Raw genomic sequence first — 10,588 nt, 5'->3', positions numbered from 1 at the left:
ATATGGCCCCCTCCAGACACTCGAGCAATATCAACCCGATACTCCAACTCGTTCCACACTCTGTGTAGCATATCAGGCGTAACAGTTTGGATAGCTGCTGTTATTTCTCGTTTCAAATCATCAATGGTGGCTGGGAGAGGTGGCCGAAACACCATATCCTTAACATACCCCCATAAGAAAAAATCGCAGGGCGTAAGATCAGGGCTTCTTGGAGGCCAGTGATGAAGTGCTCTGTCACGGGCTGCCTGGCGGCCGATCCATCGCCTCGGGTAGTTGTGCTTCTTGTTCGAGCTGAGGGAACAGCCAATTCTCTAACATATCCAGTTACAGTAGCACCTTCGAAGAAAAAGGGACCAAAAACTTTATTGGCTGAAATGGCACAGAAAACGTTCACCTTAGGCGAGTCACGTTCATACTGAGTTGTTTCCCGCGGATTCTCAGTGCCCCATATGCAGACATTGTGACGGTTGACTTTCCCGTTTGTGTGGAAAGTTGCTTCATCACTAAACACAATCTTTGAAACGAAATATTCATCTGTTTCCATTTGAGCAAGGATAAAATCACAGAAATCGATTCTTTTAATCTTATCAGCTGCAGACAGTGCTTGAACCAATTTCAGACGATAAGGTTTCATAACTAACCTTTTTCGTAGGACTGTCCATACAGTTGATTGTGGAATTTGCAGCTCTCTGCTAGCTCTGCGAGTCGATTTTCCTGGGCTGCGAACAAATGCTTGCTGGATGCGTGCTACATTTTCATCACTCGCTCTCGGCCGTCCAGAACTTTTCCCTTTGCACAAACACCCATTCTCTGTAAACTGTTTATACCAACGTTTAATACACCACCTATCAGGAGGTTTAACACCATACTTCGTTCGAAATGCACGCTGAACAACTGTCGTCGATTCACTTCTGCCGTACTCAATAACACAAAAAGCTTTCTGTTGAGCGGTCGCCATCTTAGCATCAACTGACGCTGACACCTAGTCAACAGCGCCTCAAGCGAACAAATGTACAACTAAATGAAACTTTATAGCTCCCTTAATTCACCGACAGATAGTGCTTAGCTCTGCCTTTTGTCGTTGCAGAGTTTTAAATTCCTAAAGTTGTGGTATTCTTTTTGAATACTTCCTAGCTGGTTGTGGCGACCTGCCCATGAAAAAATCAAATGGCTCTGAGCAGTGTGGCACTCAACTTCTGAGGTAATTAGTCCCCTAGAACTTAGAACTACTTAAACCTAAGTAACCTAAGGACATCACACACATCCATGCCCGAGGCAGGATTCGAACCTGCGACCGTAGCAGTCTCGCGGTTCCAGACTGCAGCGCCTAGAACCGCACGGCCACTTCAGCCGGCCCTGCTCATAAAGCGCCATATATTATCAATTGCGGATGACAACCAAAGGAAGCCTGATATGAAATGAAATGAAATAGCGCGCCAGGCCATCGTCCTGGTTGTCAGGTCATCTGGCAGGCAACAGTGAACAGTGGGGCTGGTATCCCACCACTGTACCAGACGTCGTCGGACGCGTCTTTGCTGGTCATTGGGGATCAGTTCGAAGCGGGACTCATCACTGAAGGCAAATCTACTCCAGTGGGTGAGGGTCCAAGCCGAAGGTGTCTGGAGTGCCATTTCATTTCAGAACATGACCCCTTTCGTTATCATCTGCGACCAGCATAGTGGCACGTCGACATTATTCTACGCTCCATTTTATTTCCGTTCATGACAAGCCAAACTGGGTTTACATTTCATCGAGACAATGCCCCCCCCCACGCAGCAACAGTTTTACTGCTTATTTTCGTGCTTGCCAAACACTGCCTCTCCCATCTGAGTCACCGTATCTGTCCCCAGTTGGTTCCATTTGTATCATTATGGGCAGTGCCCTCCAACCAGCAAGGGCGTACAATATGTGTTAGATGAGTATGTGCCAAGAAAGATCGTAAGAGATGGAAAAGAGCCACCGTGGTACAACAACCGAGTTAGAAAAATTGTTCAAATGGCTCTGAGCACTATGGGACTCAACATCTTAGGTCATAAGTCCCCTACAACTTAGAACTACTTAAACCTAACCAACCTAAGGACATCACACACACCCATGCCCGAGGCAGGATTCGAACCTGCGACCGTAGCAGCCCCGCGGTTCCGTACTGCAGCGCCAGAACCGCACGGCCACCGCGGCCGGTCAACCGAGTTAGAAAACTGCTGCGGAAGCAAAGGGAACTTCACAGCACACATAAACATAGCCAAAGCCTTGCAGACAAACAGAAATTACGCGAAGCGAAATGTAGTGTGAGAACGGCTATGCGAGAGGCGTTCAATGAATTCGAAAGTAAAGTTCTATGTACTGACTTGGCAGAAAATCCTAAGAAATTTTGGTCTTATGTCAAAGCGGTAGGTGGATCAAAACAAAATGTCCAGACATTCTGTGACCAAAATGGTACTGAAACAGAGGATGACAGACTAAAGGCAGAAATACCAAATATCTTTTTCCAAAGCTGTTTCATAGAGGAAGACTGCACTGTAGTTCCTTCGCACAGATGACAAAACGGTAGATATCGAAATAGACGACAGAGGGATAGAGAAACAATTAAAATCGCTCAAAAGAAGAAAGGCTGCTGGACCTGATGGGATACCAGTTCGATTTTACATAGAGTACGCGAAGGAACTTGCCCCCCTTCTTGCAGCGGTGTACCGTAGGTCTCTAGAAGAGCGTAGCGTTTCAAAGGATTGGAAAAGGGCACACGTCATCTCCGTTTTCAAGAAGGGACGTCGAACAGACGTGCAGAACTATAGACCTATATCTCTAACGTCTATCAGTTGTAGAATTTTGGAACACGTATTATGTTCGAGTATGATGACTTTTCTGGAAACTAGAAATCTACTCTGTAGGAATCAGCATGAGTTTCGAAAAAGACGATCATGTGAAACCCAGCTCGCGCTATTCGTCCACGAGACTCAGAGGGCCATAGACACGGATTCCCAGGTATATGACGTGTTTCTTGACTTCCGCAAGGCGTTCGATCAGTTCCCCACAGTTGTTTAATGAACAAAGTAAGAGCATATGGACTATCAGATCAATTGTGTGATTGGATTGAAGAGTTCCTAGATAACAGAACGCAACATGTCATTCTCAATGGAGAGAAGTCTTCCGAAGTAAGAGTGATTTCAGGTGTGCCGCAGGGGAGTGTCGTAGGACCGTTGCTATTCACAATATACACTCCTGGAAACTGAAATAGGAACACCGTGAATTCATTGTCCCAGGAAGGGGAAACTTTATTGACACATTCCTGGGGTCAGATACATCACATGATCACACTGACAGAACCACAGGCACATAGACACAGGCAACAGAGCATGCACAATGTCGGCACTAGTACAGTGTATATCCACCTTTCGCAGCAATGCAGGCTGCTATTCTCCCATGGAGACGATCGTAGAGATGCTGGATGTAGTCCTGTGGAACGGCTTGCCATGCCATTTCCACCTGGCGCCTCAGTTGGACCAGCGTTCGTGCTGGACGTGCAGACCGCGTGAGACGACGCTTCATCCAGTCCCAAACATGCTCAATGGGGGACAGATCCGGAGATCTTGCTGGCCAGGGTAGTTGACTTACACCTTCTAGAGCACGTTGGGTGGCACGGGATACATGCGGACGTGCATTGTCCTGTTGGAACAGCAAGTTCCCTTGCCGGTCTAGGAATGGTAGAACGATGGGTTCGATGACGGTTTGGATGTACCGTGCACTATTCAGTGCCCCTCGACGATCACCAGTGGTGTACGGCCAGTGTAGGAGATCGCTCCCCACACCATGATGCCGGGTGTTGGCCCTGTGTGCCTCGGTCGTATGCAGTCCTGATTGTGGCGCTCACCTGCACGGCGCCAAACACGCATACGACCATCATTGGCACCAATGCAGAAGCGACTCTCATCGCTGAAGACGACACGTCTCCATTCGTCCCTCCATTCACGCCTGTCGCGACACCACTGGAGGCGGGCTGCACGATGTTGGGGCGTGAGCGGAAGACGGCCTAACGGTGTGCGGGACCGTAGCCCAGCTTCATGGAGACGGTTGCGAATGGGCGTCGCCGATACCCCAGGAGCAACAGGGTCCCTAATTTGCTGGGAAGTGGCGGTGCGGTCCCCTACGGCACTGCGTAGGATCCTACGGTCTTGGCGTGCATCCGTGCGTCGCTGCGGTCCGGTCCCAGGTCGACGGGCACGTGCACCTTCCGCCGACCACTGGCGACAACATCGATGTACTGTGGAGACCTCACGCCCCACGTGTTGAGCAATTCGGCGGTACGTCCACCCGACCACCCGCATGCCCACTATACGCCCTCGCTCAAAGTCCGTCAACTGCACATACGGTTCACGTCCACGCTGTCGCGGCATGCTACCAGTGTTAAAGACTGCGATGGAGCTCCGTATGCCACGGCAAACTGGCTGACACTGACGGCGGCGGTGCACAAATGCTGCGCAGCTAGCGCCATTCGACGGCCAACACCGCGGTTCCTGGTGTGTCCGCTGTGCCGTGCGTGTGATCATTGCTTGTACAGCCCTCTCACAGTGTCCGGAGCAAGTATGGTGGGTCTGACACACCGGTGTCAATGTGTTCTTTTTTCCATTTCCAGGAGTGTACATAAATGACCATTTGGATGACATCGGGAGTTCACTGAGGCTTTTTGCGGATGAAGCTGTGGTATATCGAGAGGTTGTAACAATGGAAAATTGTACTGAAATGCAGTAGGATCTGCAGCGAATTGACGCATGATGCAGGGAATGGCAATTGAATCTCAATGTAGACAAGTGTAATGTGCTGCGAAAACATAGAAAGAAAGATCCCATATCGTTCAGCTACAATATAGCAGGTCAAGCAGGTCAGCAACTGAAAGCACTTAATTCCATAAATTATCTGGGAGTACGCATTAGGAGTGATTTAAAACGAAATGATCATATAAAGTTGATCGTTGGTAAGGCAGATGCCAGACTGAGATTCATTGGAAGACTCCTAAGGAAATGCAATCCAAAAACAAAGGAAGTAGGTTACAGTACTCTTGTTCGCCCACTGCTTGAATACTGCTCAGCAGTGTGGTAGCCGTATCAGATAGGGTTGATAGAAGAGATAGAGAAGATCCAACGGAGAGCAGCGCGCTTCGTTACAGGATCATTTAGTAATCGCGAAAGCGTTACGGAGATGATAGATAAACTCCAGTGGAAGACTCTGCAGTAGAGACGCTCATTACGGGCTTTTGCTGAAGTTTCGAGAACATACCTTCACCGAGGAGTCAAGCAGTATATTGCTCCCTCCTAAGTATATCTCGCGAAGAGACCATGAGGATAAAATCAGAGTGATTACAGCCCACACAGAGGCATACCGACAATCCTTCTTCCCACGAACAATACGAGACTGTAATAGAAGGGAGAACCGATAGAGGTACTCAAGGTAACCTCCGCCACACACCGTCAGGTGGCTTGCGCAGTATGGATGTAGATGTAGATGTAGATATTGACGATCTAACGTGACAGTTCGACACAATCTGGTACGTTATACTTCAAGACGACATGCAACAAATCTTTCAATTGGTGCCAAGCCGAATAACCACTTGCGTCAGGGTCAAAAGTGGGCCAATTGCGCCGGAGTGGCCGAGCGGTTCTAGGCGCTTCAGTCTGGAACCGCGCGACCGCTACGGTCGCAGATTCGAATCCTGCCTCAGGCTTGGATGTGTGTTATGTCCTTAGATTAGTTAGGTTTAAGTAGTTCTAAGTTCGAAGGGACTGATGACCTCAGAAGTTAAGTCCCATAGTGCTCAGAGCCATAGGGCCAATTGCTCAATTTGTGAAGCTCTTTCTCTTGAATAAATCATACAATTTTTCTGAAATTAAAGTAATTAGTTTGTCTGTTCCTGTACATCACATCTACCGATTTCTGTCTCATTCGGAAAACTCCTTCGTGGAGCGTCTTTTTTGTGTTAGAGTGTATATATGAATTGTTTTTACATTCCCAGATTTTGCATTTTCACCCCATTTACGTTGCTTTCTGTTGGTACCATCATTGGCCCTAGTCTCACAATGAACTGTTTTCCTGCCATTTAAAAATTTTTTGAGCACATACAACAAATTTTAATGTTTATTTTGCGTAACATTCACTGCTCTCGTGGTGAAGATAATTGGATTTCAGTAAATAATTTGGGAAAAAAAAAAACAGGACACTACGTTCAACTCTGTAAAGTTGGTCGAATTTACTTACATTGGTGTGAAAGCTTCGTTGAACGCACCTGACAGTAGTATTCTATAATTGAATTTTAGAGTAACTGTGAACCATTGTATCAAGTGATATCACCCCATTTTGAAGTACGCATGCCCCCAGTGTGCCTTCGCTACTTCGGACTGTTGGCCTATACAGAAGTTTCTTGTGCTACAGGAAACAGCCTTGCGGCAAGCGTTACACTCAGGGTACGTCATTAAGCCTCGGAATTTTCTCAGATCGGGAACTTGGTGTTGAATTGTTCTTACGTTCGTATTTCATAATTGACATCAGCTATTGAGATGACTGAATGAGTACGCCCCGAACGCCAACAAATTGAAAAAAAAGAAAAGCTTCATAAGCGTGTTCACACCGAGCGCGACACGTTGCGGCACGAACGGCGCTGAGCGGCGCAGAATGCTGCAGTGTTCATACAGGGTGTTTCAAAAATGACCGGTATATTTGAAACGGCAATAAAAACTAAACGAGCAGCGATAGAAATACATCGTTTGTTGCAATATGCTTGGGACAACAGTACATTTTCAGGCGGAGAAACTTTCGAAATTACAGTAGTTACAATTTTCAACAACAGATGGCGCTGCAAGTGATGTGAAAGATATAGAAGACAACGCAGTCTGTGGGTGGGCCATTCTGTACGTCGTCTTTCTGCTGTAGGCGTGTGCTGTTCACAACGTGCAAGTGTGCTGTAGACAACATGGTTTATTCCTTAGACCAGAGGATTTTTCTGGTGTTGGAATTCCACCGCCTAGAACACAGTGTTGTTGCAACAAGACGAAGTTTTCAACGGAGGTTTAATGTAACCAAAGAACCGAAAAGCGATACAATAAAGGATCTGTTTGAAAAATTTCAACGGACTGGGAACGTGACGGATGAACGTGCTGGAAAGGTAGGGCGACCGCGTACGGCAACCACAGAGGGCAACGCGCAGCTAGTGCAGCAGGTGATCCAACAGCGGCCTCGGGTTTCCGTTCGCCGTGTTGCAGCTGCGGTCCAAATGACGCCAACGTCCACGTATCGTCTCATGCGCCAGATTTTACACCTCTATCCATACAAAATTCAAACGTGGCAACCCCTCAACGCCGCTACCATTGCTGCACGAGAGACATTCGCTAACGATATAGTGCACAGGATTGATGACGGCGATATGCATGTGGACAGCATTTGGTTTACTGACGAAACTTATTTTTACCTGGACGGCTTCGTCAATAAACAGAACTGGCGCATATGGGGAACCGAAAAGCCCCATGTTGCAGTCCCATCGTCCCTGCATCCTCAAAAAGTACTGGTCTGGGCCGCCATGTCTTCCAAAGGAATCATTGGCCCATTTTTCAGATCCGAAACGATTACTGCATCACGCTATCTGGACATTCTTCGTGAATTTGTGGCGGTACAAACTGCCTTAGACGACACTGCGAACACCTCGTGGTTTATGCAAGATGGTGCCCGGCCACATCGCACGGCCGACGTCTTTAATTTCCTGAATGAATATTTCGATGATCGTGTGATTGCTTTGGGCTATCCGAAACATACAGGAGGCGGCGTGGATTGGCCTCCCTATTCGCCACACATGAACCCCTGTGACTTCTTTCTGTGGGGACACTTGAAAGACCAGGTGTACCGCCAGAATCCAGAAACAATTGAACAGCTGAAGCAGTACATCTCATCTGCATGTGAAGCCATTCCGCCAGACACGTTGTCAAAGGTTTCGGGTAATTTCATTCAGAGACTACGCCATATTATTGCTACGCATGGTGGATATGTGGAAAATATCGTACTATAGAGTTTCCCAGACCGCAGCGCCATCTGTTGTTGAAAATTGTAACTACTGCAATTTCGAAAGTTTGTCTGCCTGAAAATGTACTGTTGTCCCAAGCATATTGCAACAAACGGTGTATTTCTATCGCTGCTCGTTTAGTTTTTATTGCCGTTTCAAATATACCGGTCATTTTTGAAACACCCTGTAGGTGCGCAGCAGTGCTCCGATGGGCACCAGCGCGCTTCAGCAGCAGTGGAAAACGACAAAAACAGTCCAAAGAGAGCAGCGCACGAACAAATCCTATCTTTTGCTGTATCGACACAGCGCGCAACTTGTTCGTTGTTGCGCGGAGCGGCGCTGCTCTCCGAAGTTAATGGTTTTGCGCAGTGCAACCGGTGTGAAAGGGGTCGCTGAGTTGCTCACGAAGCGTTAATCCCACACTCCCTCCAGTGGTACAAGACGCTGCCATCCAATTTTTGTCTTTCCTGTACTGCATCTCGAAACCGGTACATCCGGAATCTCAGGACGTTTGAAAGGAATAAAGCCTGGAAGCTCCTGGGGCCCTTGGATCCTCTGAGAGATTCAGACCACTCATTTCCAAGTCATTAACATTTCAACCTATCTCGATTATCATCAGTCACCGATAAGTTACCGTCATGCCGTATAGACCAATGCCTGGATAGTTAAGCCATTACAGTGGCGTCAACGTTGAGATAAATGCCAACTGACAAATGCCATTTGAAGTTTATGAACATGTGGAAACATAGAGATGTGGCAAAAGAGATGGAGACTCCAGTTGCCTAGGATGCAAACGTTTCCGAGATGTAACTCTCACCATGGATGTCCTTCTCAATGGGATGGTGTACACAAGTAGTAGTTTCATCACTAAGTCGACGGGCAATTTCATTTCTTTGTCTTTGGTACACAGAGCACAAATAATCTCAGGTCCCGACAGACTACCTGGTCAACTACGACGCCTAAGAACAGTGTTCAAATACACTCCTGGAAATTGAAATAAGAACACCGTGAATTCATTGTCCCAGGAAGGGGAAACTTTATTGACACATTCCTGGGGTCAGATACATCACATGATCACACTGACAGAACCACAGGCACATAGACACAGGCAACAGAGCATGCACAATGTCGGCACTAGTACAGTGTATATCCACCTTTCGCAGCAATGCAGGCTGCTATTCTCCCATGGAGACGATCGTAGAGATGCTGGATGTAGTCCTGTGGAACGGCTTGCCATGCCATTTCCACCTGGCGCCTCAGTTGGACCAGCGTTCGTGCTGGACGTGCAGACCGCGTGAGACGACGCTTCATCCAGTCCCAAACATGCTCAATGGGGGACAGATCCGGAGATCTTGCTGGCCAGGGTAGTTGACTTACACCTTCTAGAGCACGTTGGGTGGCACGGGATACATGCGGACGTGCATTGTCCTGTTGGAACAGCAAGTTCCCTTGCCGGTCTAGGAATGGTAGAACGATGGGTTCGATGACGGTTTGGATGTACCGTGCACTATTCAGTGCCCCTCGACGATCACCAGTGGTGTACGGCCAGTGTAGGAGATCGCTCCCCACACCATGATGCCGGGTGTTGGCCCTGTGTGCCTCGGTCGTATGCAGTCCTGATTGTGGCGCTCACCTGCACGGCGCCAAACACGCATACGACCATCATTGGCACCAAGGCAGAAGCGACTCTCATCGCTGAAGACGACACGTCTCCATTCGTCCCTCCATTCACGCCTGTCGCGACACCACTGGAGGCGGGCTGCACGATGTTGGGGCGTGAGCGGAAGACGGCCTAACGGTGTGCGGGACCGTAGCCCAGCTTCATGGAGACGGTTGCGAATGGTCGTCGCCGATACCCCAGGAGCAACAGTGTCCCTAATTTGCTGGGAAGTGGCGGTGCGGTCCCCTACGGCACTGCGTAGGATCCTACGGTCTTGGCGTGCATCCGTGCGTCGCTGCGGTCCAGTCCCAGGTCGACGGGCACGTGCACCTTCCGCCGACCACTGGCGACAACATCGATGTACTGTGGAGACCTCACGCCCCACGTGTTGAGCAATTCGGCGGTACGTCCACCCGACCACCCGCATGCCCACTATACGCCCTCGCTCAAAGTCCGTCAACTGCACATACGGTTCACGTCCACGCTGTCGCGGCATGCTACCAGTGTTAAAGACTGCGATGGAGCTCCGTATGCCACGGCAAACTGGCTGACACTGACGGCGGCGGTGCACAAATGCTGCGCAGCTAGCGCCATTCGACGGCCAACACCGCGGTTCCTGGTGTGTCCGCTGTGCCGTGCGTGTGATCATTGCCTGTACAGCCCTCTCGCAGTGTCCGGAGCAAGTATGGTGGGTCTGACACACCGGTGTCAATGTGTTCTTTTTTCCATTTCCAGGAGTGTAGAAATGCTATTCTGGTTGACAGATACGCCAAGCATTCCGTTCTAAGTAAGTTCGAATCAGGGATGCAAATCAAAATGCGGAGGCACCCATTGCAACGGCGTTCTTGCCGTATTATGGGCGCATGTCTTCAAGGATAGAAAGAATTCTC

The sequence above is a fragment of the Schistocerca nitens genome, chromosome 10 (assembly GCF_023898315.1).
Source record: "Schistocerca nitens isolate TAMUIC-IGC-003100 chromosome 10, iqSchNite1.1, whole genome shotgun sequence".
Lineage (NCBI taxonomy): Eukaryota > Metazoa > Arthropoda > Insecta > Orthoptera > Acrididae > Schistocerca > Schistocerca nitens.
This window is presented reverse-complemented; position numbering follows the sequence as displayed.